The sequence below is a fragment of the Canis lupus genome, chromosome 21 (genome assembly GCF_011100685.1).
Source record: "Canis lupus familiaris isolate Mischka breed German Shepherd chromosome 21, alternate assembly UU_Cfam_GSD_1.0, whole genome shotgun sequence".
In the NCBI taxonomy this organism is placed as follows: Eukaryota; Metazoa; Chordata; class Mammalia; order Carnivora; family Canidae; genus Canis; species Canis lupus.
This window is the reverse complement of record NC_049242.1, coordinates 32,391,062-32,416,388: the sequence shown is the minus strand read 5'-3', so window position 1 is coordinate 32,416,388 and position 25,327 is coordinate 32,391,062. Positions and strand designations below refer to the sequence as shown.

At 49.0% G+C, this 25,327-nt stretch overlaps 2 long non-coding RNA genes across 2 annotated transcripts in view; both read right to left on the bottom strand.

Moving 5' to 3' along the window:
- Window positions 1–25,327, bottom strand: part of LOC106560205 — a 52,090-nt gene that overhangs the window by 5,651 nt on the left and 21,112 nt on the right. Inside the window, exon 2 of the long non-coding RNA XR_005375725.1 lies at window positions 10,923–10,999. This is a non-coding gene — a long non-coding RNA (uncharacterized LOC106560205). The remainder of the gene's footprint in view (window positions 1–10,922; window positions 11,000–25,327) is intronic.
- On the bottom strand, window positions 1,584–5,154 carry LOC111091550. Its single transcript, XR_005375724.1, has 4 exons — window positions 5,053–5,154; window positions 2,803–2,927; window positions 2,307–2,484; window positions 1,584–1,843 (listed from the first exon to the last, which is right to left on the bottom strand). It is a non-coding gene; the product is annotated as an uncharacterized LOC111091550 (long non-coding RNA).

Here is a 25,327-nt window from a genome sequence, read left to right as displayed (position 1 = left end):
CCCCCCGTTCCTGTCTGACCAAAGAGCCAGCTTGGAGATCCTGAGCCTGGCATTAGGGCACTGGAGATGACCTCCTCAGCCAGAATTCAGCCTTTGTTCTGGGCCCCCTCCTGGCAGGTGGGCTTCTGGCCTCTGCTCACACACCTCCTGTGGTTGGGAATTCACTCCCTCCTGAGGTGGCCTCTCTGGCTTTTGGAAACCTTTCCTGGGATACTCCCCTACTTTTCACAGAGGACTCTGAAAATGAGGCTCATCCCCTGCGTCCCTCGCACCTGCTTTTCTTCTGGCTGCATAGCAACCCTATAGCACGACTTCTGGGCCCCTCCCTGCCGGCGTCCTGCCTCCTGGTGCTCTGGGGTCCTCCAGAGTCCCCCATGGACTGTGCCTCCCACACCCCACTTGAGCATTCCCGTGGGTGCAGCCCAGATGGAGGTGGAGTTGGACCCTCCCCACAAGGCCTGGTTCTGGGGTGGCTGTCTGCTAATTGTGGACCCAACTCCCCAGGCCTGGGGAAGCCTGTGGGCCTTGGGTTCCCTTTGTCTCACTTAAGAAAGGAGTCACCAAGCAGTGGCTCAGAGGAAGAACAATAAGCCTTTATTGCGGCTGCCCTCCTCCATAAATGCTCAACCCGCTGGCCAGTGGGAGAGGCCGAGCTGGCAAATTAAAAGTCTCTAAACTTTCTTTATGTCTCCTTGGACACTCCAGCGACTTTAACACTGAATAGGCTGGCCTGCCTCAGAGACAAAGAGGCAGCCTGGGGTTAAGGAGGATCAGCAGGTGTGGTCCCTTCCCAGCCAATGGATGATGGCTGGGTGGGGTGGGGGTGGGGCCTGGGGGGCTCTGAGACCCCGAAGGCCTCTTGGGGCCAGACCCTGCTTCCCTGCTTCCCGACAGCCTTCACTGCTGTGGATGGTAGACACTGAATCCCCACTGGCCAGTCTCTGTGGTCCAACCTCAAGGAAAGTATAGGCCGGACCCCTAGAGAGTTTTAGCTTCCCACCTACCTGCCCCACCCTCACTGTGTCCTGAGGCTGGTGTACCCCCAGAAGGGGTTGTGGGCCAGGTCTGGTTCTGCCACAGGGGAGGCCCTCCCACAGCTCCCACCAAAGACTTTGGCTCAGAGTCTCTGAGCTCTGACACCGGCTGAGAGGCAGCAGGTCCAAATTAACAGTCCTGTTAACACCTGTAGTTCCCACATTATTAAACTCTCTTCACTCCCCAAATTGCCAGGGTTTCCTCCTATGTACCAGCATGGTGCTGGGTCATGCCATCTTTCCAGTAACAGCTTAGTCATAGGCACCTGGGAGAGCCCCATTCTCCTGCAAACAAGTGCCAAGATTTGCAGAATAGAGATTACCTTTGCGGGAGGGTACTGACTGGGAGGAGGCACAAAGGAGCCTTCTGGAACACTGGAAATCTAGGCTTTGGGCTGGGTGTTGGTTACACGGGTATAAGCATGTGTAAAAAAATCATTGAGTTACACCCTTTGCTGTATGTAAAGGTAAAATTGTAGTGATAGCAAACAAACATAGGCTCATCCTTTAAGGGCCTCAGTTTTTTTTTTTGGGGGGGGGGGGGTGAAACTTTATTTTTTTGAAGTGTCCAAGCTAAGGGCATCAGCTTGGATCCCAGCTCTACCACTCCCCAGCTGAAGGACCAACAGGACACCTTACCCGATGTTAGGGCTTAGTCTCTTTGTCTGTAAACGGGGAGATGATCACCTGCCTCTTTCCCACTGGCCCTCGAGCTCCATGAGAACAGGGGCCACAGAGAATGTTCCAGTAGACAGCAAAGACTTCCCTCTGTGACTCTCTGGGCTCCACTCAAGGACCGTTTTAAGAAACTGCCAATAGAGGAAGACCCTCCTCAAGTGTTGGCCAGGGCTGTTGGTCTGAGGGAAGCCGTGGCTCCCTAGGAAGCATCTTACCTTGTTTTACCAACTTCCTGGTTATAATGTGATTTTTGGTGAGGCCCTGTGTGCCTCTAGCTGCTCTTCCATAAGGGGCTTGGGGTCGCCTGGCTCTCCCATGGAAAGGAGGACCAGAACTGGGGTGCTGAGGCTAAAATGGGGCCTGGACTCTGGAAATTAGGAGCAGGAGTCCTAGGAGGTGTTGGAGCAGCTGGCTTTGGCTTGGAGAGGGGCCGGAGTGGGGTTTGCTCTTCTGGGCAGGAAGGGAAGCTCTCCAGAAAGAGCGGAGGCCCAGTGATGAAGCCCTGACTCCAACTGGCTCTCTGGGAGAGGAGGGGACCTGGAGTCTCAGTCGGGGATGGTGGGGAGGTGACCCTGCCCCTGCCCACCGGATTACCCCATCTCTCTTGGGCCCCCACCAGGCCGGATGTTCCAAGCTGTTTTGGGAGGAAGGGTCCCTTCTCTCCATCACTCTATCTGATCTTCTGCTAGGCTAGTTCTTGGCAATTTCTTGCTCTGTTTCTTTAATCCCTGATTCTTCTCAAGCGCAGAGGGAATAGGAAAAAGCTGAAGGCCTGTTGAGGGGGAGTGGGGGGGAGGGGTGAAAAGAGGTGAAGGAAGTGGCTCCAGCCCCAGGCACCCAGCCTCCATACAGGGTGGCGATAGCAAGGGCCCCCGAGGGTCTGGACCAGGGCAGAGATTGCTTCCTCCTTGACCTCCCAAGGACTGGCCGGGTCAGTGTGAGTGGCCCGGGGGGGGGGGGGGGGGGGGGGGGGTGGGTGGCGCGATCCTGCTGGGCTGCAGTCATTTTTATAGGTGAAGACCAGAGGGCCAGGGTGCACAGCACCAAAGGCAAAAGCCAGACCATGGGGTAGAAGATACAGTCAACTCACTGCTGCTCAGCAAACTCCCGGACGCAGAGCTGGGACTCAGGTAAGGCTCGGGCCATGGCTCAGACACAGTCTAGGCTGGTGTCGAGGGTCCCCAGGCCCCAGAATGGCAGCTTCCCCACTGGATGCTGCAGGGGGTGGGGGAGAAGAGGGCTGTGTGGGTCCCAGTGAACCAGCCGGCCAGTGCTCCCCTCTGTGGCTTGCCCTGGAACCCCCCTCAGGCCTCAGAAGCCCTCCTGCTTCTAGGGGAGGCTGTGGGGGACTTTGACATAGGGCAGGCTCTGGAGAACAGCGTCCGTGTGGTGTCTGCAACTTCTTAGAGGAAAAACCTATTGAGAAGCTCAAATCATGGCAGTAATTAGGCCACTTATTTTGCAAAAGTCTAAATTAAATGGAAAATTTGGTGCTAATGAAAATGTTTCATTTTCCCCTTTTATTAAATCTAGCTCTGTGCCTTCTAAGAGTTCGGGAATAGCCAGCCCCTGATGGCTTTCTCACAGCCAGTTCATATCCTCCGATTGTAGAGTTGCTGAGATAGAACACGCTCCCAGGGCCTCTAGTTACTGGCTCAATTGAAAAATGTCCTTCATAAGGTAGCAGCATTAACCCACCCCTAGCCACCCACTCCTCCAGCCGTCCCCCAACCTCCACCCCCACCACTCCTGGCCTTCTGCTTGCCACCGCCAGCTGGGCTGTGAGGGCCCCAAGGACCCCAGGCCCCAGGGGGCCGGGCCAGTGTGCTCCTTAAAGCTGGGCCTGCTCCCTCTGGAGCCCAGGAAAATCCAAGCTCAGCATCTTCTTCCAAGAGCCCTGTGGTCCTACCTACCACTGCAGGGTGCCTGCATCCTGACCACAGTTCTGGAAAGTGTTGCCAGGCCTGAGATTCTGATCAGACCTGTGCTTTGATCCACCACTTACCAAAGAGAGGGCTCAGGCAACTTGATTTGCCTTGCTGGGCTTCAGTTTACAGCCCAACGGTAAATTGGGGGTGCTGCTACTATCTGCCTTGTAGAATGTTGTGAGAGTGAACAGGGAAGAGATATTGCAGAGCACCTGACAGGGGCATGGGTAGAGCACAACTCTCTGGAGCCTGGTGCCTCCTGGAAGCACTCTCCCTGGCTAGGGTTAGTTAGGACACGGGTTCGATCACTCCCTTCCCTGGGATTTCCTCTGGCAGGTTTGACTGGGGTGAGAAGAGACACCCCCACACCAGGCTGGATATTAGAGCTGGAGTAGCTCACTCTTATCCCTGCCAGCAGAATGCCTGGCCCTGGGCACCTGGCCCTCAGGGATGGGGAAGTTGGGGGGTGAGTGTAGTAGGTGGGAAGGTCATCTCACACAGATAGACAGACAGACACAGACATGTACTGGCTCAGCCTCAGCCCTCCTCAGTGGGACTGTCAAGGACTCGTCAATGGATCCCAAGGAAACTTATGCCTTGAAGTGCAGGCCTCACTTAAACCTACAATTCAAAGCAACTCTTGATTGGTCTCTCCACAAAAATTTGTCAGAAGCCTAGGGGCACCTGGGTGGCTCAGTTGGTTAAGCATCTGCCTTCTGCTAAGGTCATGATCCCAGGGTCCTGGGATTGAGCCCGGTATGGTCGGTTGGGCTCTGTGCTCAGCAGGGAGTCTGCTGCTCCCTCCCCCTCCCCTCCCCACCCCCCCACCCCACCCCCCACCCCCCACCCCCGTTTGTGCATTCTCTCTCTCTAAAGTAATAAATAAAATCTTAAAAAAAGAAAAAAAAAAGGAAAAAAGAAAGGCAGCAGCAGAGCCTAGAGTGTACCCAGCACCCGGTTAGAGGACTGGACTAGAGGACGCGGAGTAGAGGTGCAGAGCAAACTGTCATAACATAAGGAGCCCATGTCTCTCAGACTCCCATGAGCACCCCAACCCAGATACCCGATACCCAGATGAGAAATGTGGCTGCACTTTGACTCTTTCTTCTTTATACCCCAATGTATAGTCTCCACTTGTTGATCAGCTTCCGACTGACTGTTCCCTGCTCCCTGCCCCACACAGCTTCCTTATGCCCCTCACCAGAATTATAGTCACAATCCTCCCTCTCACAGGCCCCAGAGGGATCCTTCTAAAATGGACATTCGAACTCCTTGCCCTCTGCTTCAACCACTGTGAAGCTCCCATTACATTCAGGATAAGATACAACTCCGTAGTCCACATGTTGTGCCCCACCCTCACCTCCCAGCCTCTTTCTGGCCACGTCCCCCTTCATCAGACCCTCCACTCCTACCGGACAGCTAGCAGGTTCTCAAATGGACAGCAGTCTCTCATGCTTTGAGTGATGCCGGTTGTTTTTGCTCCCTTAGGATTTCTTCTCATTCTGAGAATGGAATCCTCTCTTGTGAGGAAACAGGTCTATGTGGTTGGAATGAAGCTGGTTGGTGACCTAAGTTGGTGATCTAAGATAATAATACCCCATCCTTTTAGGCTCGGTGGTTAATTCAAGAATGGGAACATCACCCAAACAGGTCCTATTAAGAGTCTTCTCTGGGAGTATTGGCTGGCACTTATGAAAGAGACCATCTCCTAATGATATTACTGTGCTGAAAGGAAGTGAGTCCCAGGCTCTTGAGGACCATCTGATTCCCTATGTAGGGAAAGCCTATCTGAAAGATGTGGAGAGAAGTAGTCTGAAAATCTATTAAGTGCCTGGATCCAGCCATGCCTGAACTCACTCACCTGGTTTTCAGTTATGTAAATATAAATCTTGTGTGTTTGCCTAGTTTGAATCTTAACTAAGACAATAGCTGAATTGCTTCACACTCTGTTTAAACTGTCAGCAGGTCTCACCTCCCTTATCATATTGGAAAATAAGACTACTAATTTCAAGACTCATCTCAAATATCAACTTCTTTAAGAAGTCTCTTTTCCCGGGACCCCTGGGTGGCTCAGCAGTTGAGCATCTGCCTTGGCTCAGGGCATGATCCTGGGGTCCCGGGATCGAGTCCCATATCGGGCTCCCTGCATGGAGCCTGCATCTCCCTCTGCCTGTGTCTCTGCCTCTCTCTGTGTGTGTCTCTCATGAATAAATAAAATATTTTTAAAAATCTCTTTTCTTTAGTCTGATTGTGATGATACCCCTTCTTCGTGCTCCCATAGTTACTTCATCCTGTGTCACAAGGACCCATCACACAACCAAACGCGGTCCTTTAGATGACAGGATCCATGCATAATCCACCTCTATATTCCTTTTGCCCAGCGTATGATTAGATACAAGGGAGACATGCAGATACCATGCAGAATATAGATCTTTTTAATAGAAAAAGAACAGGCAAAGAACCAATATTGTTTAGGGATGTACATATAAGTAACAAAACAGTAAGAAAAAATAAGAAAATTATCTTCCTAAAAGTCAGGATGGCAGTTGCCGCTGTGGAGCAGAAAGAGAATGCAGATGGAGAGGAGTGCACAGATTTCTGAGATTCTGGAAATACACTGTTTATAAATTTGAGTGATGGTACATAGATGTTTACTTCATTGTATTTCTTTACATTCTGTGTAAAATATGTATACTTTTTTATACATATAGTATAATTCACTACAACAACAAAAAAGTGAGATATTTTTGGACCTAACTTTTTTTATTGTTTTCTAATTTTATTGAACTGGAGTCATAGAACATGTGTCATTAATTATATCAGATTTCTAATATCTGTTAAGACGTCCTTTGTGGCTTATTATATGGTCAATCTTGTTAATGTTCCATGTGTACTTAAAAAAAAGTATACTCTTTATTGGATATGGGGTTTTACATACATACATTAAGGAGGAGTTAATTGTGTAGTTTGATCACAGGTATTCGGCTGTATATGTTCTTATTAATCATTTGTTCCATCAGTTTCTGAAGGAGCAGTGTTAAAATTTCCCATGATGATTGTAGGTTTATCAGTTTCTCCCACATTTTACTATATAATTTTGTTTAATATATTGTTCATTTTTCCCTCAAAATTCTGTCATTTTAATAGTTAACGTCATTAAAAACAATCAGGTTCAGTATCACTGTAGATTCCTATTGAATTGTTTCTCTTATCAGTAAATATTCACCTTTTTACAATCTCTGGGTGCCTGGGTGGTTCAGTCACTTAAGCATCTGCCTTCAGCTCAGGTTGTGATCCCAGAATCCTGGGATGGAGCCTCATGTTAGGCTTCCTGCTCAGCAGGGAGCCTGCTTCTCCCTCTCCCTCAGCCCCTCCTCCTGCTTGTGCTGTCCTGCACTCTCTCTTTCTCAAATAAATAAATAAAATCTTAAAAAAAAAACTCAAAAAAAATTTTTGCCTTAAAATCTCTTTCACTTCTGTTACATTATAATATATAATTATATTACATATATAATATAGAATTATATGTGTAATATTATAATAATTATTATAATCTTATAACATTATACTATTACTATATCTCCTTAGTTAGTATTTATATGTTCTCCTATCCTTTTACTATCAAGTTTTCTGCACTGTTATGTTTTAGTTGTTATATCTCTTATAAACAACTTATAACTGGAATTTAAAAATCTCAGACTATCTGGCAATAAGTGAGCTTAATCCATTGAAATGAATTGTGATTACTGATAAACTTGGTGTTTTTTATACCATCTTGTAAAAATTTCACCATGTATTTTTTTCTTTGTTTCTTTTCCTTTCCTGCTTTCAACTGAATTTACTGAGTTCTTTTTATTACCTTTTTTTTTTTCCTCTATAGTCGTTTGGATGTTACACTTTTTTTTTAAGTCTAAATATAATTAATATCTTTAATTGCCTCCTACAATACAAAGATCTTTAAATGTTTTAACTCCAGTACCTGCTCCCATCTCCGTGTTATTGTTATAAAGTACTTTAGTTCTACTCTGTTCTTTTTTTTTTTTAAGATTTTATTTATTTGACAGAGAGAGAGCACAAGTGGGGGGGTAGGGACAGAGGGACAGGGAGAAGCAGGCTCCCCACTGAGCAGGGAGCTGGACACTGGGCAATCCCAGGATGCTAGGATCATGATCTGAGCCAAAGGCAGACGCTTAACTGCCTGAGCCACCCAGGCACCCCATTTCTATGCTGTTTTTAACTCCTCTCAGAGGCTAATCTTTATTTTTTGTAGGTGATGCTTGTTTAGATTAGCCAACCATGTTTTCTACTATATTTGCTCATCATTACTACTTTTTGGTCTTGATTTCCTTCTAAGGTACAATCTTTATTTGTTAGTTCAGAGAAGATTGTGAGTATAAACTCTCTGACTTTTCCTGACGTGTTTTATTTTGTCTTGATTCAGGGTGAATTATACATTGCTGGTTATTTTTCTTTTAGTACTTTAAAGATGTCCTTCCATTGTCTTCTGAAATCAATCTGGCTGCTGAGAAATCAGCTGTGAGCCCAACTGTTGTTCTTTTCCAGAGATTCTGCTGTCTCTTGTCCTCTAGTTGCTTTTCTCTTTCATTTAGCATTTTAAAGTTTCCTGATATTGTATCTAGGGGTAGATATGTGTTATTTGTCCTTCTCAGGACATAAGGGGTCAGTTTGGGGACTCATCTCTTTCTTCAGCCATGGAAAATTCTTAACCATTTTCTTTTCTCATATGGCCTCACCATTCTTTCTGCTTTTTTCTCTGAGACCTATCAGGAATCTTTAGATGATCTTATTTGTCCTGTTTCTCCCTCATGGTGCCTCATTTCCCCATGTAGTTGGTAACTTTTCTGTGCTTATCTTTAGAAGGGGTTTTGTTTCTCTTGGAATCTCTTGTGTCATAGTTGTCAAAATATTCCTCCTAAGCAGTTTCATGGTTCCTGTTTCTGGCCCCCCAGACCCATTTATTCTCTTAGCTCATGGATCTTACACCCCACAGGCAGTATGCACTGGGGACTTCATACCTGCTTCCGTTTTATTCCCAAGTCTTTACCTTCTCATGGGCTCTTTCCCCCTCTCATCCACCACCCCAGGCATATAATATGCTTGCTTGCTGCTTCCTCAGCTTGTGAGTTCAGTTTTTTTTCTACTTCCATTTTCATATAGATGGCAGCGTTTCAGTGCTTCCAGCCATTTACAAGGGACTTAGTTCCAGCTCTGTGCTTTTCATGGGCAAGAGGCTAAATCTCCTGTCCCTGCTTGGGTGTTAAAACCCTACGACCACCACCATGGGACACTACAACATCACTTCCTGCTTACTGTCCTAGCAATAAATACATTCTTTCTCATCCTGGAGACCTTTCTTTTTTCTTTGCTTTGCTTTTCCTTCTTTCCTTCTTTCTTTTTCATGTGATGCTGTATTGAGCATCCCTATCCGTTCAGTAATCTTCATTTAGAAGTTGAGTTTCACCTATTTTAAATATTCATACTATGGGTATCATTATTAATTTTTGTAGTCAACACTGAATTGAATTTTCCAACACACGCTTATTATTTCTTGTGGCCATCCATGGTTTCTACACCCCATTTGCTTTTACTTTGTGTCCACTTTTCTTCTTACTAGGGGACATATTTATTTCAGTAAGAGGCTATAGTCTTTGCATGTCTATAAGAAGTTTTATTTTGTCAAGGCGCCTGGGTAGCTCAGTCGGTTACATGTCTTGATTTTGACTCAGGTCATGATCTCAGGGTTGTGAGATGGAGCCCGATGTCAGGCTCTGCACTGGGGGTGGAGTCTGCTTAAGAGTCTCTCTCCCTCTCTGCCCCTCCCCCTCTAAAAGTTTTATTTTGCCTGCACTTTCAGATAAGGTTAGCAGGGCATAAATTTTTAGATCGATTGTCATTTTTCCTCAGCACCTTGAAGATATTATTTCATTTTCCTCTGGCATCCACTATTGCTGAAGAGAATCCTGCTTTGGTCTAGCTGGATTTTTGTCATGATCTGTTTCTACTTTCTAGTAGCTTTTAAATGATCTCTTGACCCTTGATGTTCTGAAGTTGCACTATGATGTATCTGGATGTGGATCTATTTTTATTTTTCCAATTCAGTACAATGAGCAGATTTTTAAATCTGAAAACTCTTAGCTTTCTTCAATTTTGGAAAATTCTTGACAATTACACTTAAATATTGCTTTTCTACTATTGCTTTCATTTTCTTCATATGTTGCTTTTATTAGACACACGTTGGAGCTCTTCAATCTAACTTCCATGTTTCTCCATTGTTATATATATATATATATTTTTTTTTTTTTTAACTCTATCACTTTCTGATGCATTTTCGGTGAATTTCTCCAGTTCTAACTTCCAATTCAATCCTCTGGTTCTCTCTTTAACTATGCCCAGTATCGCATTTATTTTGTCTATTGGAACTTTTAATATCAGTGACTCTATCTTTCATTTCCTAGATTTCTAATTGGTTCATTTTCATATCCACTTGTAATTTGTACTTGTTTTTATTATATATATATATATAGTTTTCTTTTATTAAGAGTTTATCTCCTTGAACTTCTAAATGTACTTACAGATACTTCTGTCTAGTGAATTTTATCTAGAGTGAATTTCTGTTCAGATTATGGATTTTTTTTCTGGTAATAAATCTCTTCATATATCTTGGAATATTGATTCATAGATTCACTTTAAGTGGGGATTTCTTTTTGTCTTTCCCTTTCTCTTCCTCCTCCTTTTCTCCCTCTCTCTCCCTATCCATGTTTACCCATTCTTATCCCAAACCAACTCTTATAATAGTAGTTTGCATGGGTGTAATGGTGTGTCCCAAACATAATCACAGAGTCAGCCAGTCATCTGGCCTTCATTCCTGACCACAACGCTGCTTCCTACCCCTAAAGGACCATTTGCATCCCCTTAACCTACAAGGGTTGAACTGTCAACTGCATTGCTTGATGCCAGACCCAGAACCCAGCAAAATTATGGCTTTGGTTCCATTTACCATTTTAGATTTCTATTCCATTTCTGGTTCATGGAGATGTTAATCTTATTTTTGAAACTGCCGATGAACTTTTGGGTTTCTTTCTATAAGATTTATAGTCATTGCTCCTTGTATAGGCCAAATTTGGCAATCAAATCATTCTGAAGTTGACAACCCCTCCACCTCAATTGAGAAAATCTGGATAAAGAGAGTGATGGGCCCAGCTATGTCATGGGGTCTAGGATGTACAATGCAATGACTGCTCCCGTTGTATTACATGCTTACCTTGTGGAGAACGTGGTACCAGATACCTGGACTGAGAACCTCATTATGGCCACATGGGACAGAAAGAGGTGTTCTTTCTGTCAAAACAAAAAGAAAAAAGAAAGAAAGAATAAAAGAAAAAGAAAAAAAACAGTTCTCCAAAGATGGGAGATGAAATAATGTGCTAAGCAGAACACAATCATCGCTACTACAATCCACCCTGGGAGCCCTTCTCAGGGTATGGAGCACCTGGAGAGCTTAGACTTACCTTTATGCTTTCACCTCAACACTTCCAGTGCCCAGCAGAGGGCTGAGTGCAAAGCAGGACCCCACTGATGTTAGTGCAGCACAGGAGAGAACCAAGCTGGGAAAGCCCTCCTTCCCCCAGGCTCTTCTCTGAGAATGGCAGGGCCTGAGAAGCAGGGAAGCAGGCTTGGTCAGTGTAGGATGTTCCTTCATTTGAGACATTGGCTTTATTCTTCCTCAAGCCCCAGAAGTATGTAAGTGGGCAAAGAGGCCCATAGCTCCAAAATTAAGAGAAGTCTGGTACTGAGCTGGCATTCAGATGCCATCTTGCCATCATGGGGGGAACAATCATTTGCTTAAACCCTAGCCTTAGTAACCAGCCCAGAGTCATGGGATGTTGGGCAGTTGGTCATTCCCCCCAGGGGCTCTGGCAGGAGGACAAGTGGCCATGCGCCTTGGCTAGCCAAGGCACAGACCCAGTCTCCCACAGGAGAGCTCCAGCCTGGGGTAGGAGCGAGGTCAGCTGGGGATGGGTGGGTTCCTAGGCAGGGCTGCTGGGTCAGCTTCTACCCTGCACCCCCAGGCCCCCATTTCCAGGCCTGCTCAGCACTGCCACTGCTGCAGTCACAGTTAATGGCATCTTTCATTTCATTTAGAGCTTGATTTGTTTACAAACTAATAAATATGATTTATAAAATGTGCCCGTGGTTTGCTAATTACTGCACATATGGCGTTTTCATTTTGTAAAACTGGCATTTGCATTCTTTGTAGATTATGACTTTGTGTCCCCAGTGCTAATTAGTCTGATTAGGCAGCTAACTTCCCCGTTACTGGGCTGAGAGGCCGAAGGCTGTGGTGCTTGGGGCGATGGGGCTGGGGCTCTGGCCAGCTTTGGGGGAGGAGCCAAGGAGGTCCCAAGACTTTGCTGAGGACCCTGGAATGTCAAGCAGCCCATGTTGTGTCCTTCTCCAAATCCAATTAAGCACAGTGCGTTAGCACAAATTTCTTAATAAGGCCTAATCTTCCCACCAAATGTACAATTTCTGAATTGTCACAGAGCTGGGTCAGCTTGCAGGGAAGGGAGAGGCTGGAAGGGCCTTGAGCGGGACAATGAAGGGACTGCAGCCAGACTCTTCCAGTGGCCAGTGAGGACACAGGGTGAGGCTTGCTGAAAGCCAAGACCTTGGGTGGCCAAAGGAGATCCTTGGGCACTGAGCCAACATATGAACCTCAGGTGGGTCCTCCAAGAGGTCTAGTCCACGGGATACATCCTCAGACTCCAGGAAGACCTTGGAGACAATGTTTTTGGGTCTACCTAGAGGAGTGGGTGTAGGCTGAACAGCAGGACCCAATGCTTGGGAGAAGGTCCCAGCTGAGGGAATGGGCCCAGGTCAGGAGCAGAGGCAGCCATGTCTGAGGATGAGGGCTTCCCTGAGTCTCTGGGATGTGTAATCCCTGAGGTGCTTATAAGATAAAAAGGAGAAGAGAGAGCCCATTACAAATAGTGGACATGGGATCTCTCACCAACCTTGGTGAGCTTGGGCAGGCATCAGACTTGTGTTAGAAAACATTAAAAGTGTGCCATTGCTTGCATCCTGAGTGTCACAGAGGGCTCTGTGCTTGCTTCATCACCCCCAAGGGAGTATAAATTGTGGCACATGTCTTTGGAGTGCTTGTGCCAGAGCTAGTTATATTTTAAGCAGTGCTTTGAGAAGGGTCCTCTCACCCCAATTGGTCAATGTGCAGTGGAGAAGTTGCAATGGATGTGCAGTAGAATCAGAGCCTGTGGGCTCCAGGTGAGGCCAGGCAAAGGCTTTATGGAGACTCTATGGACACTCAATAGAGGCAATCCTGGACCCCAGACCCCCACCTCTCTCTCTTTTCCCTCCCACCAAATATTTGGAAAGGTCACACATGGTCCAAACTCCTTCCTCTCCTGGAACCCATGGCTGGCTCTTCCATCTGTTGTGGCTCAGGAGCTGAATAAGTGGCATCTCACTGCTACCCCAGCTCCCCGTACTTTTCCTGTCACTACACTTAACATTGGGTTGACATGATTTTCCTGTCTTCTTACAGACCCCTGAGCAACTGGAGGGTAAAATTGTGGTAACTTTACTTCCTGCCCTAGCCACAGTGCAGCTGAACTGCTGGGTGGATGGAAGGATGGATTTCTATAGGTTCTGGAATCCATCTCCTCCCTTCCAGGCTTTCTTCCTGCTTGATCCTGGGACCTGATGGTGCCAGTACAGAAGGATGGTGTAGGGGTAAGAGTAACATTTACATGGCCTACTTCTTTGTCTCTTGGGGCAGGAAGCCCTATAGACTCAGCAAGAGGGGAGCTGGGGTCCTGGGATTACCTTCCTCATGAGCCTTCCTCATGGAGTCAGGAACCTGGCAAGGAGCCTCAGACCTGCGCTTGGAAGTCTGAGACATTCTAAGGGGAGAGTCCTGACCTTGAAAGATCTGGTCCTGGAGGACCCTGGAAGGATCACTCCCACCGCCCAACATCTGAGTTTCCTTTTTCTCTTTTCAACAATAGCGATTAAATAGTCATTTCCTTCCTCCCTGAACAATATAATGATTCAAAGAAGTAATTGTAGACAAGGAAGGACCAGTGTGTACATGAGTGCATGTGTGTGCATGTTTACATGAATGTGTATATGCATGGTGGGGAGGAAAGCGAAGGTGGATGAGCTCAGGCAAGGCCGGTGTGGTGGCTTCCAGGAGAGTCGCGCTTTGCTCAGTGGTCCAGTTCTCCAAAGACTCAATACTCTGAGGGGTGGGCCCAAGCCCCCTCTTCCTCTCCCACTTTGACGTGAGGGAGGTGCTCTAAGAGGATTGCTTTGTCCCATCCATTTGAATTTCATAACCAGCATCCTGGTGTAGGGATATGATTCTTTCTCTTTCTTCAAAAATCTTAATGCATTCTGCTTTAAAATTTTTTTGAAGTAATAAAGGGATTTTCACAGGCAACAAATGAGTCTCTGGACAGACTTAATCTGAGGCCAAAAGCCAGAGACGGGGATTTACCTCCCATAACGGCTCCTTTCAAGTGAGACAAAGCGGAAGCCTGACTTCCACTCCTGAAGGGGATCCACAGAGAGGCAGGAAGGAGCGCCCCAGAAACCCCTGCTTCAGGCCTAGAAGCCTTGTTTTTGAGCACACCCAGGCCAGCAGCTCCAGGAACCCCACTTTAACCAGCTGCAGGGAGCTACCTTGGCCATAGACTGCCTGCCTCACCTACCTCAGAGGTCTGTTCCATGTGCCCCAATCTGTTCTGATCCTGGCTGCATGGCCACAGTCAAAGCCTGGAAGGACACTGAGGCTGAAAGCCATGGCATGGACATTGAGGGCACATGGAAGAGGGCCAGAAACCATAGGCCCAGCTCAGACCTTCTCCCCAGGCTCCAGACCTGCACATATAAAGGTCTGGATGTCTCATAATGCCTCTGACTCATTGCGTCCACACCTAGACTCATCCCCAACACCCAGGCCTGCTCTACCTCCTGTGTTCACCATCCTCAAGATCGTGTCACCTTCTCCCTGACCAGGGCACGGAGCCGACTCGCATTCTGGAAGAGAGTGGCATAGGAGATGCTCATTCCCCAGAGACTCTTCAGCTTCAGAGAGGGGCCAATTGGTGTACTTAACCTGACCAGAAGTCAATGCCCAGCCCCCTCTGGGGACCAGGCTAATGGGAGCCTTTACCACAGAGAGTTCCAGGAATAGGATGATGAAGGGTCCACAGACAGCCCCCAGGGGACCAGGCTTTCCTCTGTCCTTCCCATTCTCTTCAAGGCCTTCCCGGAGGGACTGAAAGTGAATCTTTCATGATTTGAGTACACATCACTTTGTGTATTTGCTTTGGCCTTCTGCTCTTTAGATTCCATCCGATGGGCTGGGGTAACAACGCATACTTTGGGGCAAAGTATCCAGTACCTACTGTGTTCAGCACACGTACACACCACGTTGTGCACAGGGGACCACACCACGACCCCAAACATGTAGACATCTAGCCACGCATGTAGCTGAGCAATTGTATGTCCATGGGTCCTACTTTGAGGCCCAGGGATAAAAGGGTATGATACAGGCCAATCAGTGAACGAAACTCCCAAATTTCTGGGTAAAACCCTGAGCTGGAAGAAAAAGAGGGAAGGAAATGATGGTACCTCTTTCATGAACTGGGGCCACAGTAACTGATGTTGACCGCATACCTGTGGGTCATAGGCACATAATCCTCTGAGGTTAGTTCAGAGCTCCTGCCATGGGAGGTAGAAGGTGCCCTGAGGGCATCTCCCATGTCTCAGGTCACCTCTCTGTCTTTGGGACAGCTACTATAATGTGGGAAAAGAACTCACTAGGTCAGACCTGGGTGTTGTTTTCTAAGACCCCTCTTATAGGCTGTGTGACCTTAAGCAAGTCACTTAACTTCTCTGGGCATCAATGTCCCCATCTATTAGATAGGGATAATGAAACCTGCCTATCTATTGCTAGGAATGAGATGAATCAATGACAGTGAAAGTTCTTCAAAGCTGTGAAACCTTGTATATTTTTGAGGGGTTATTAATATGTTCTTCTGCCTCCCAAGCTGGCCTTCCCTGAGGAGATGATGCAATGTTTTTGAACATGGAGCAAATTCCTAAACTGTGCCCTCCCCCTCTCCAGTATTTCTGCCTTGGATTGTCAAAAATGGTAATCTTCTCTCAGGCCTGAAATTATGAGCCTGCTTTATTGGTCAAAGGCCATAATAATTTGAGCTCTTATTTTATAAACTCATTTCTGCACAGTGATATCCTGATAGGAGCAGGAATAATAAATCACAAACATGTCCCCCAAGATTGCATTGTAAATGTCAAACTAGACAGGAAATTGTAATTAAAGAAAGGAAATTGCTACAAAGAAGCACTTGATTTTAAAATGAGCCAAGCATAGAATTTTCTAAGCATTTAATTATAGTCCAATTTCAACTGACTTGGCTTTTGCAGTCATATTTCTTATTATAACTCTTCTACATAATAACCCAATCTCCCTGCTCACATAGGTCCGGCCCGTCGAAGGGTAAGGACAGTGCATAAGTACAGGGATTAGGAACTTTATAGGGATGGTAATCACCGTGGAGGCTGCAGTGATGGACACAGGTGTCAGCTTTTAAATCAGCCACAGTTGAATTTCCAGCCAACAAGGGAGCAACCTAACACCTGTGAGGAAGCGGATTTGGCCTGGCTTCAGCTCCATGAGAAATCTGTCCAGGGCCTTGCTTCTGTCAGAAGAGAGGCCCAGGCTTCCATGTTCTGTTCCTCACAGCACCCTCCCTAATTTTTTATGGGAACAGCCCCCACAGAACCCACCCACCTATGGGTCACGCTTTACCCAGGGTGCACCTCTGACTGGGCACGGGCGCAACATCCACATCTCGTACCTGGGCGCTGGGGGCTTTGTATGTTTATCCAACCAGATGTCCGGTGTCCTGAGGCTCGAGAGGTGAGAGAGCAGAGTGGCTGAGAATGTAGGACATGCTGCCAGACAAGCCTGGGTTCAGATCCAGTTCTGTCACTTACCGGGAGTTGGACTAAGTCACATAACCTCCCTAGCCTCCATTTGCTCATTTGTAAAATGGGCATCATGATAGTCTCCATCCTGTCTGGTACCTGGTTAGCAATCATACATGGAAGCGATTATAATGGTCATTATGGCCTGAGTCTGTGTTGTGCCAAAGAGGAAGATGGGGAAACTGATGGGCTATCTTGATTAATGTGGGCAGCCCGAGTAGATGGGGCTGAGCCAATGCAATCAGTGGTGGATGTGGGGCGTGGAAGTGGTGAGCAGTGAGCAGGGGCACTTTGTTGCCACCCTACGTAGTAAGGAGGAATGATCAAACCATGTCAAGAAGTCTTTGTTGGGACACCTGGGTGGCTCAGCGGTTGAGCGTTTGCCTTTGGCCCAGGGTGTGGTCTTGGGGTCCCAGGATCGAGTCCCACATCGGGTTCCCCGCATGGAGCCTGCTTCTCCCTCTGCCTGTCTATCTCTCATGAAAAATAAATAAAATCTTAAAAAAAAAAAAAAAAAGTCCTTGCAGGCCCAGAAATCATCCTCAAAGTAATCTGCCCATAGGATCTTCTTGTCTCTCCATAAGTTCATAGGGCCCAGAAATTGGTTGGCTACTGGTTCATGAGGGCTGCTGTTCTCAGCTGGGATTCCCTTTGCCCTCCTGCAGGCTTAGCTTATCCCACAGGAGACAGGAAGAACCAGGAGATCCTTCAGAACCAGGAGATCCTTCTTTCTGAAGTCTTTCTCTCTCTTCAGATAATTCAGCTAGGTTGTGGGCAGAAGGGCGAATGAAGTCTGACACCAGTAGAACAGAGCAAGGCCCCAAGAAAGGCCCGAAGACTGCCATCTCAGTGGAAATGTTGCCCAAGGAGGTACTGTGAATGAGGGCCCCGCAGGTCTGCTGGTCTGGTTGTGTGATTTTGCACTGCACAAGCTCCAGGGAAGGCTATTTACAAAGACCACAATATGAATGCCCCATCTCAAATTGTGCAGTGTACAACCTCTAGATCCGAACATAATGAAGCTAGTCTCTGGGCTCTAAGATGGAGCTAGATTGATAGAGAGATGAGAGTCAGATTAAAGAGAGGTGCAGAGCAGTTTGCAGATGAGGACTTGAAATGGAGCGAAGAGTCAAAGGCCCTAGGAGGGGAGCAGAAACCAGAGGAGCAAAGTCCCAGAGAACTGCAGAGGCCTGTCTGCAGGGAAGGCCAGGCTGATGACACTTCTCCCCTGGTTACCTCTGCTCCATGCGGTTTGCCTCAGCCCAGTCTCCCAGGCGGCAGGGAAGCATGGCATCCGACAGAAATGCTGAGTCGGACACTAGCCACCCCCCCGCCCCCGCCCCAACAGAAAATCCTCATCGCTAGAAGTAATGAGTCAAATGCAGGATCACCCACACATAGGGCAGCGTGTGTGGTCAGTGACATAGGACCAACTTTCCGGGCTGTGACCATCCAGGAGCACTGGCTCTACCTGTGAGAACTGGCTTCCCCCGAAGAAGCACTGCCTTGGAGGGCCACAGGGAGAGCGCATTGGAGTTTTATAGGTGCCTCTGGGGAAATCCATCCAGAGGAGATGGAACAAACTAAGCCAAGATGCAGAAGGGTAAAGATGTTTTTAATTCATTAAAAAAATATTTATTTCACCTGCCGTGTGCCAGGCACTACTCCAGGCACTAGGTGTGCGCCAATGGACAAAGCAGATAATAATCCTTGTTCTCGTGAAGTTTCCATTCCAGTGGAGGAGAAGATTAATAAATAACCATAATAAATGCATTATGCAATAGGTCAGCAGGCCATTAAGTGCTACATAGAAAAATAAGGCAGAGGAGCACCTGGTGACACAGTCAGTCAAGCGACTGACTCTTGGTTTCGGCTCAGTTTATCATCTCAGGGTCGTGAGATGGAGCCCAGCGTCCAGCTCTGTGCTCAGGGTGGAGTTTGCTTGAGTTTCTCTCTCCCTCTCCCCTGCTCTCTCTCTCTCTCTCTCTCAAATAAATAAATCTTTTTTATAAACAAATACATAAATAAATAGAGCAGGGAAGAGAAATAGCATTGTGGAGGACTTGCAATTTTAAATAGAATGCTCAGGGACCTTCCTGGGAAGGTGAGATATTTGAGCCAAGACATGAAAGAGGTGAAGGAGCAAGACAAGCAGACAGACTGAAGAGCATTCTAAGCAGCAGGAAGAGGCAGTGCAAAAGCCCTGAGGTCTGGCATGTTCCAGGAACAGCCACGAAGGCACTGTGGAGTGAGGAGGGGGACGCAGAGGGGGCAGAGAAGTAAGGACGCTAGGTTACCGAGGGCCTTGGGGAGAATCGTAAGGACTTCAACATGATCAAGGTCTTTCTGACTACATCTTTGAGAACAGGTTGAAAGGGGTCAAGGGCCGAAGTGGACATGGTCTGGGGTCAAATCTTGGCTTGGTCCTCCTACTGGCTGTGTAACTCAGGCAAATGACTTCACTTTTCTACACCTCAGTTTCTCAAATGCTACCCAGGGGTTGATAACAGTGTCAACTTCATAGGATTGTTACGAGGCCAAAAATAGCTACTTCACCTAAAATGGTTAAGGAAGTACCGGGCTTGTAGCAAGTGCTGCGTGACTGTCAGCCACCAGGGTTTCAAAGGGAATACAGACAGATCACATCTCCATCTCATAAAGCTCACCTGGGCTGGTGTGAGGAGGTGGGATGTGGGGGCAAGCCTGTAGGCTGGGACAGTGGCTTTTGCTATAGTCCCCGGGAGAGGTCCCGATGGCCTGCACTGAGGGGTCTAGGCGAGGCCTGGAGGACCATTAGTCAGAACTGGGAGGGTTTGAGAGAGAGGTAAGAGGGAAACGTGGTGATGGTCAGAGGGGGGATGTAGAGGGAGTCAGGCCTTCCTCATCACTGCTGGGGGCCCTGCAGCAGCCTTCTAATCACCCCACTGCTGAAGCCCCATTGCTCAGTCCCCTCTGCTCCCAGCGGGGTCTATTCAGGCAGGCCTCTCCCTCCCCTGCCTGAGCTGCCTGTCCCACTGCACCCCTAGCCTGACAGGGTCCAGTCCAGTTTCCTTGGGCTGCTTGCTAAGGCCCTTTCCCCTCTGACCCAGGCTGGCTCCATTGCTCACTGCCTCTCCAAGCCCCTCTGTGCTCTTTCTACACCTCTGGCCCTGCATCCTTTTGCTGGATCCTCTGGTTCAGCACCAACCGCCCCCCCCCCCCCACACACACACCCCTGCACATCCCCACCCTACCACCTCCCCACACCTCGGAGCCAGCTCCCCAGGAGCCAGATTCCTTGCCAGAGACTCAAGTCTGCCTCCTGGCGGCCACAGGCCCCTCAACAGGGCAGTGGCTCCTGTGCATCTCTGCTTCAGTAAAGGGCTCTCTGGCCAGCATGGCTTCATGAGTGATTGTTGACCTGTGCCCGGTGTCCTCAGTGGCTGCATCTTGGAGGGAGCATGCCCCTGCCCCCCAGCACCTCTAGCTGGCCCAGCCAGGGCCCATTTGTAAAGGAGGCAGATGTGTGCTCAGGACTCTACCATCAGGCCCCATGCCTGGTCACCTTTCGCTCAGGGAAACCCCAAAGGTTTCTCCTGGGGAGACAGAGGTTCAGGAAAGGCCCTCAAACTTCCAGTTCCTTAATAGGCAACTTGAGGCCCTCTGGAGGCAGCCAAGCCAACCAGCAGAGGCAGCCAGCCTCACCGGCCCCAGGACACCTGGAAGCCGTTCTTTCCTGCAGAGAGAAAGGGTCCTCCAGCCGCCAGACTCTGCTGTCACTCCACGACTCCACCTCATTCTGGCCAAGACACAAAACCATATCCAAATGTCTCCTCCTGGCCTCCAAGCTTCCCTGCCACGCCACCATTGCCCATGGAGAACTCTGTGGCCCGGCCCTGCCCTACTGCTCCTCCTACCCCAGCAGGCTAACCTCCCTGCCCTGCTCACTCCTGTCCTCCACCTTCCTAGCCATCTCCTGCACCCTTTCCAGGGAGCAAGGCTCCCTGAATCCCTTCACCCATCTCTGCCTCCCTCACCTCTTTGCTCCAGAAGCCACCACGTTTGATAACCTCCATCACTGAAAGCCCCCTAGGCCAAGAGCACCTCATGCTCCAAACGCCAGCCCTGCTTGCCTGAGGCCTTCCACAGATGCCTATCAGGCGCCCTCCAGGCCATGAGCCCTCCAGGAACAGGGCCCACCAGTCTTTGCCTTCTCTGTGTCCCCTCATGGGACCTAACCTAGTGGGAGCCGGAAGTAGGTACCCTGATCCACACCCACAGTGGTCCCCTGGGGCCCCAAGCCCAAGCCCAGGGCTTGCCAGAGAGGAACCAACCTGGTGGGGGCTTCAGGCAGCAGAGGCTGATGACAGAGGATTCAGAGGGCCCAGTGGAAGCCCCTCGTGGTACCTCAGCAGGGAGCCCCAAGCCGCGTCTGAGGGAGAAGCGACGTCCATTAAGTCCATTAACTTTAACACTGAAATCAATGTTGCAGCCACCAGAAGTAATTAGCGTAATTCACATTTCAGATCAGGAGATTTCTGAAAACCAAGTTTAATTATGTTGAAAAATGACAACTTCATTTTCCCTCCCTGGATAGGTTCCCCTGATGGTCCCCATACTTTTCATTAAAAAGAGGACTGGTCGCAGGGTTTTTTGTTGTTGTTTTTTGGTGTGTGTGTGTGTGTGTTGTTGTTGTTTTTAATGCCATTAAGCAAAAACAGTACTTTGGCTATTTCAGAGCTAATAAATCAGCTTGGATGCCCACACAGAGTTCAGCTTTGAAAGGTTTCCTTCCTCTTAGCAGAGCAGGACATGTGGTGTTCGGCCTGAGACACTCCAGTTGGGGCTCTCAAGTGGCCAGAGTGGCTCTAAGAGATCATCAAACCCATTTTACAGATGAGTAAACTGAGGACCAGCCAAAAGTGGCGACCCATTCAAGGTCACCTTGTCATGCCCCAGGCCAGCTGCCAGGCATGCAGACATGGCCCCTGCCATCAAGGAGTCGGGGAGATAGAGATGTGGGCTGTCGCAGACCAGCCTGGGGAGTCAGGAAAGGTGGAGGTGACATCAGATCTGAGTTCTGAAGGTTCTAGGACTTAGCTGGAGGAAGAAGAGAAGGCTGCCATTCTAGGTGGAGGAGAAGATAACAACCAAGGCCAGGCAATGGGCAGGAGACTCAGGAGTCTCTCTGGACATAGGTAGAGGATGGGAAATGAGACCTGGGGACCCTCTTTCTCACCTCACTGTAATTCCCAATAAATTGAAGATGGCAGCCTGGAAGCTACTCTGACCACCGCCTCTGTCCACCAAAGCCCATTCCACTGACACATCATGCCCTGCTCCCACCCTTCCCTATTCACTGTTCCTGCCGCACTCAGCCCCCACCCCAAACACTGATCCTACCTCTCTGTCCCCACCCTCAGATCTGTCCCACCTCCACATTTTCGCCTGATCATCCTTATTTTCAGCTTCGCTCAACCCCAGCCTATGTAGCCTCTGGCCCCTCTGACAGATGCATCTGAACCTCCCCCACCCCATGACTTGGTCCCATGTGTTTGTTTAAGAGGCTGCCATGGTGCTAATTGCTGTGTTTATTCCTGCTCACCAAATGCGCTCTGTTTTGCAGGCATTTGCTTGAGTGGTTCTGGATGCCTGGTCTTGCTTGGTTTTCTTTTTTTTGCGGGGGGCGGGGGGGGGGGGGAGTGTGGTGGTGCGGGAAGGAAAGAGAAGCATCCTTCTCAGCACTGCCTTTCTGGGACCACAGGCCAGAGCCAGTACCAGGGCCTGTCCCCTTGTCCACCTCCACCCCTCCTCTCCAGGGAAGGGGCCCTGGTCTCCCAGTTTGGCCTCCTGGGTCAGGAGAATTTAAGTTTGCTGTCGTGGTAGTGGGGGGGTGGGGGTGGGGAGGGGCGCGTGGGACTGGGGGTGCTGGGGCAGCATTTCCCTCCCTGGGAATCACGTCTGTTTTCCCAGCAACCCCCACGGCCAGAAAAAGCAAGTGTTAGCTCATTGGTTGTGCAGTCTGGCCTGGCCTGTTCTCTAAGTAAAGGAACAACCTAGATGAGAATGTTGTGCTTCACTAGATCTCAGAAGATGAGGCAATAAATGTGAGCCATCCCAGCCTCCAGGGATCCCCACGAGGGCTGCTCAGCCAGGCAGGCCCCCCTCGCTCCCAGCAGCCCCCTTCCTGTGCCAAGCCACACCATTGTGTGGGCTTGTAGGGGGGGTGGGGGAGCTGGGGGGGTGGCTTCAAGCTGAAAGCCACCCCCCCCCTCCCCTGGGCCCCACCAGCCAGGCCAGGGTCAATGGGATTAAAGGCTCAATTCACGCCAGTCAGTTCTCTGGTAACACGATTTCATTTAGAGGCAGGCAGGGAGGAGAATGGACGGAAACAGCTGGTGTATAAATTATAAAGTCTACTTTGTACTGAGTGAGCACACCTTTCCCCAGCCACATGACTAATTAATGTGGCGGGGAGTGGACTTGAAGTCAAATTGCCTTCCCCCCTCTCTCCTGGGGCTTGGTTAACAACAGGTCCCCGCAAAGCTGGGAGAAGGGAAGATTATGCAAAGCTATCATCATATGAAAATACCGTATTAACATACTGCCTGTGAGCTGTGTCCAATCAGTTCCCTCCCAGTGGCGTGTGTACGAAACAATTAGAATGGCATCTCTACCACGCTTCTTTAATACATTTTGGCATTAATATAATCAAGGAGCGGGGGCCTAGACATCTTGCAGGCACGGTTTTCTGTAACACCCCTGGGATGTTGGAGGGGGGTTGGTGGGATCCTAGGGGGCGGGGTGGGACGCGGCTGCGCTCCCCTGGACCAGAACCTCACAGGCATGGTTTTCCCGAGACGCCCTGAACTGTGCCAGCCACCCACAGCCTCCCCCTGCCTGCCTGGGAGCCAAGCTGCCTTCCCCTCGGGCAGGGGACCCAAGACCCCCATGGCCCCTCTACCGGCAACAGCAAGAAGTTTCAAAGTCAGAGGGATCCTTTAGAAACACGCTTCGCATCTTTCAATCATGGGCTGAAACCCCAGTGACTTCCCATCCTGCTTCCAGGAAAATGCAAACTCCTGAGCAAGGAGTTTAGGGCCAAGACCTACCCCCCCCACCAGAGACCCTCCCAGGCCGGCCTGGAGGCCGTTGTACTTGCCATTCGCTCTACCTGCTGTGGTTTTCCCTCTTGTCCTCAGAGAGGCCCACCCCGACCCACCCCAAATCAGCTCCACCCCAGTCACTGTCTGCCTCTTTGGTTTCTGTCCTCGGTCTTGTCCAGATGAAAAATCGTCTTGTGGATGGATTTGTTCCTTGCTATTTGCTGCTTCCTGCTGGAATGGAAGCACCTGAAGGCAGTGGCGTGGACACTGCGTTTCTTCCCAGTACTATAGTGGTAACTGGCACATGGTAGCTGCTTGGCAAATATCGTGTGGATGAATGAATGAATGCATGAATGAATGAATGAGTGGCTTGAATCCTAGCATCTAGAGGCTCCAGGGGAACCAGTGGACATGGTGGGAATCCTGGCTTTGTTGCCATCTCCCTCTGCGGCCTTGAGCAACTCGGCTTCATCTCATTCACCAAGCCTTCATTCAGCACCTGCTGGTTGCCCAATCTTGAAGAACTGGGAGAAGCAGGAACCAGATGTGGTTCTGCCCTGAGGGGCTTGAAGTCTAATTGGGAAACAAGTCTAGATATGAGAAAAGGCCGGCTCTCTGTCAGGATTTGAGCACAGGGGGTGCAGGGAGATGAGAATGTGGGGGTGAAAGACGTGGGGCCAGTTCTACTAATACTGCTGGTGTGTGACCTCAGACCAGTCATTGAACCTCTCTGCATGTCTTTTCCCCCCTCTGTAAGGCAGAGCATAGCCAAAGTCAGCTTGAGTCCCATTTTAGAGGTAGGCAAACTGAGGCCTAGAGTGGGCAAAGCCTTACCTAGGTCACAGGATGAGTTAGTGACAAAGGCAGGACCAGCACCCTAACCAGAACCTATGCTTCAGTGGGATGTCAGGCCCTCAGCTCCTTTTTGCCACCAGCCACCTGCATAGTTCCAGCTTCTCTGGGGGTCTAACTGGTACCTAGCCCTTATCCCGTAGCTCAGAGAAGGAACTGAGAACCTGAGTATGCTCCTCCTACCTCACAACAGGTGAGACCATAGCTGAGTGGCTGCATCTCCAGACCAGGAGCTCCTTGGGCCCTGCCGTGAGACATCTGGAAAGTGGCCTGCTGCTCCCCGGATTTTATATGAACACAGTCTTATTTTGTGGGAAAGAATCAGCACAAATAAGCCCAGCTCAGGCCCTTTCTCCCTTAACCTTCCCTGACACCCCTGGGAGTTGGCCCCAACGAACTCGTATCCATATTCAAAGTAACCAACAAGTGTTTAGTGAGAACCTGTCCTATTGGCTGGAGATGCCTCAGTCACAAAAACAGAGTTCTTCCCATGGATCCTACACTTAATGGGAGAAACACACACACTAGTACTACTATGTAACATTTGGATAATAAGTACAATAAATACATTTAGCAGGGGAGGAAGATAGTAACCAGGAGGGAGGGCTCATGGATAAGGGGCCGGAGGGTAGAGACCCAGATGTAGTGATAGATCATGGAATGAATGCACCTATCTGGGGAAAGCATTCTAGGC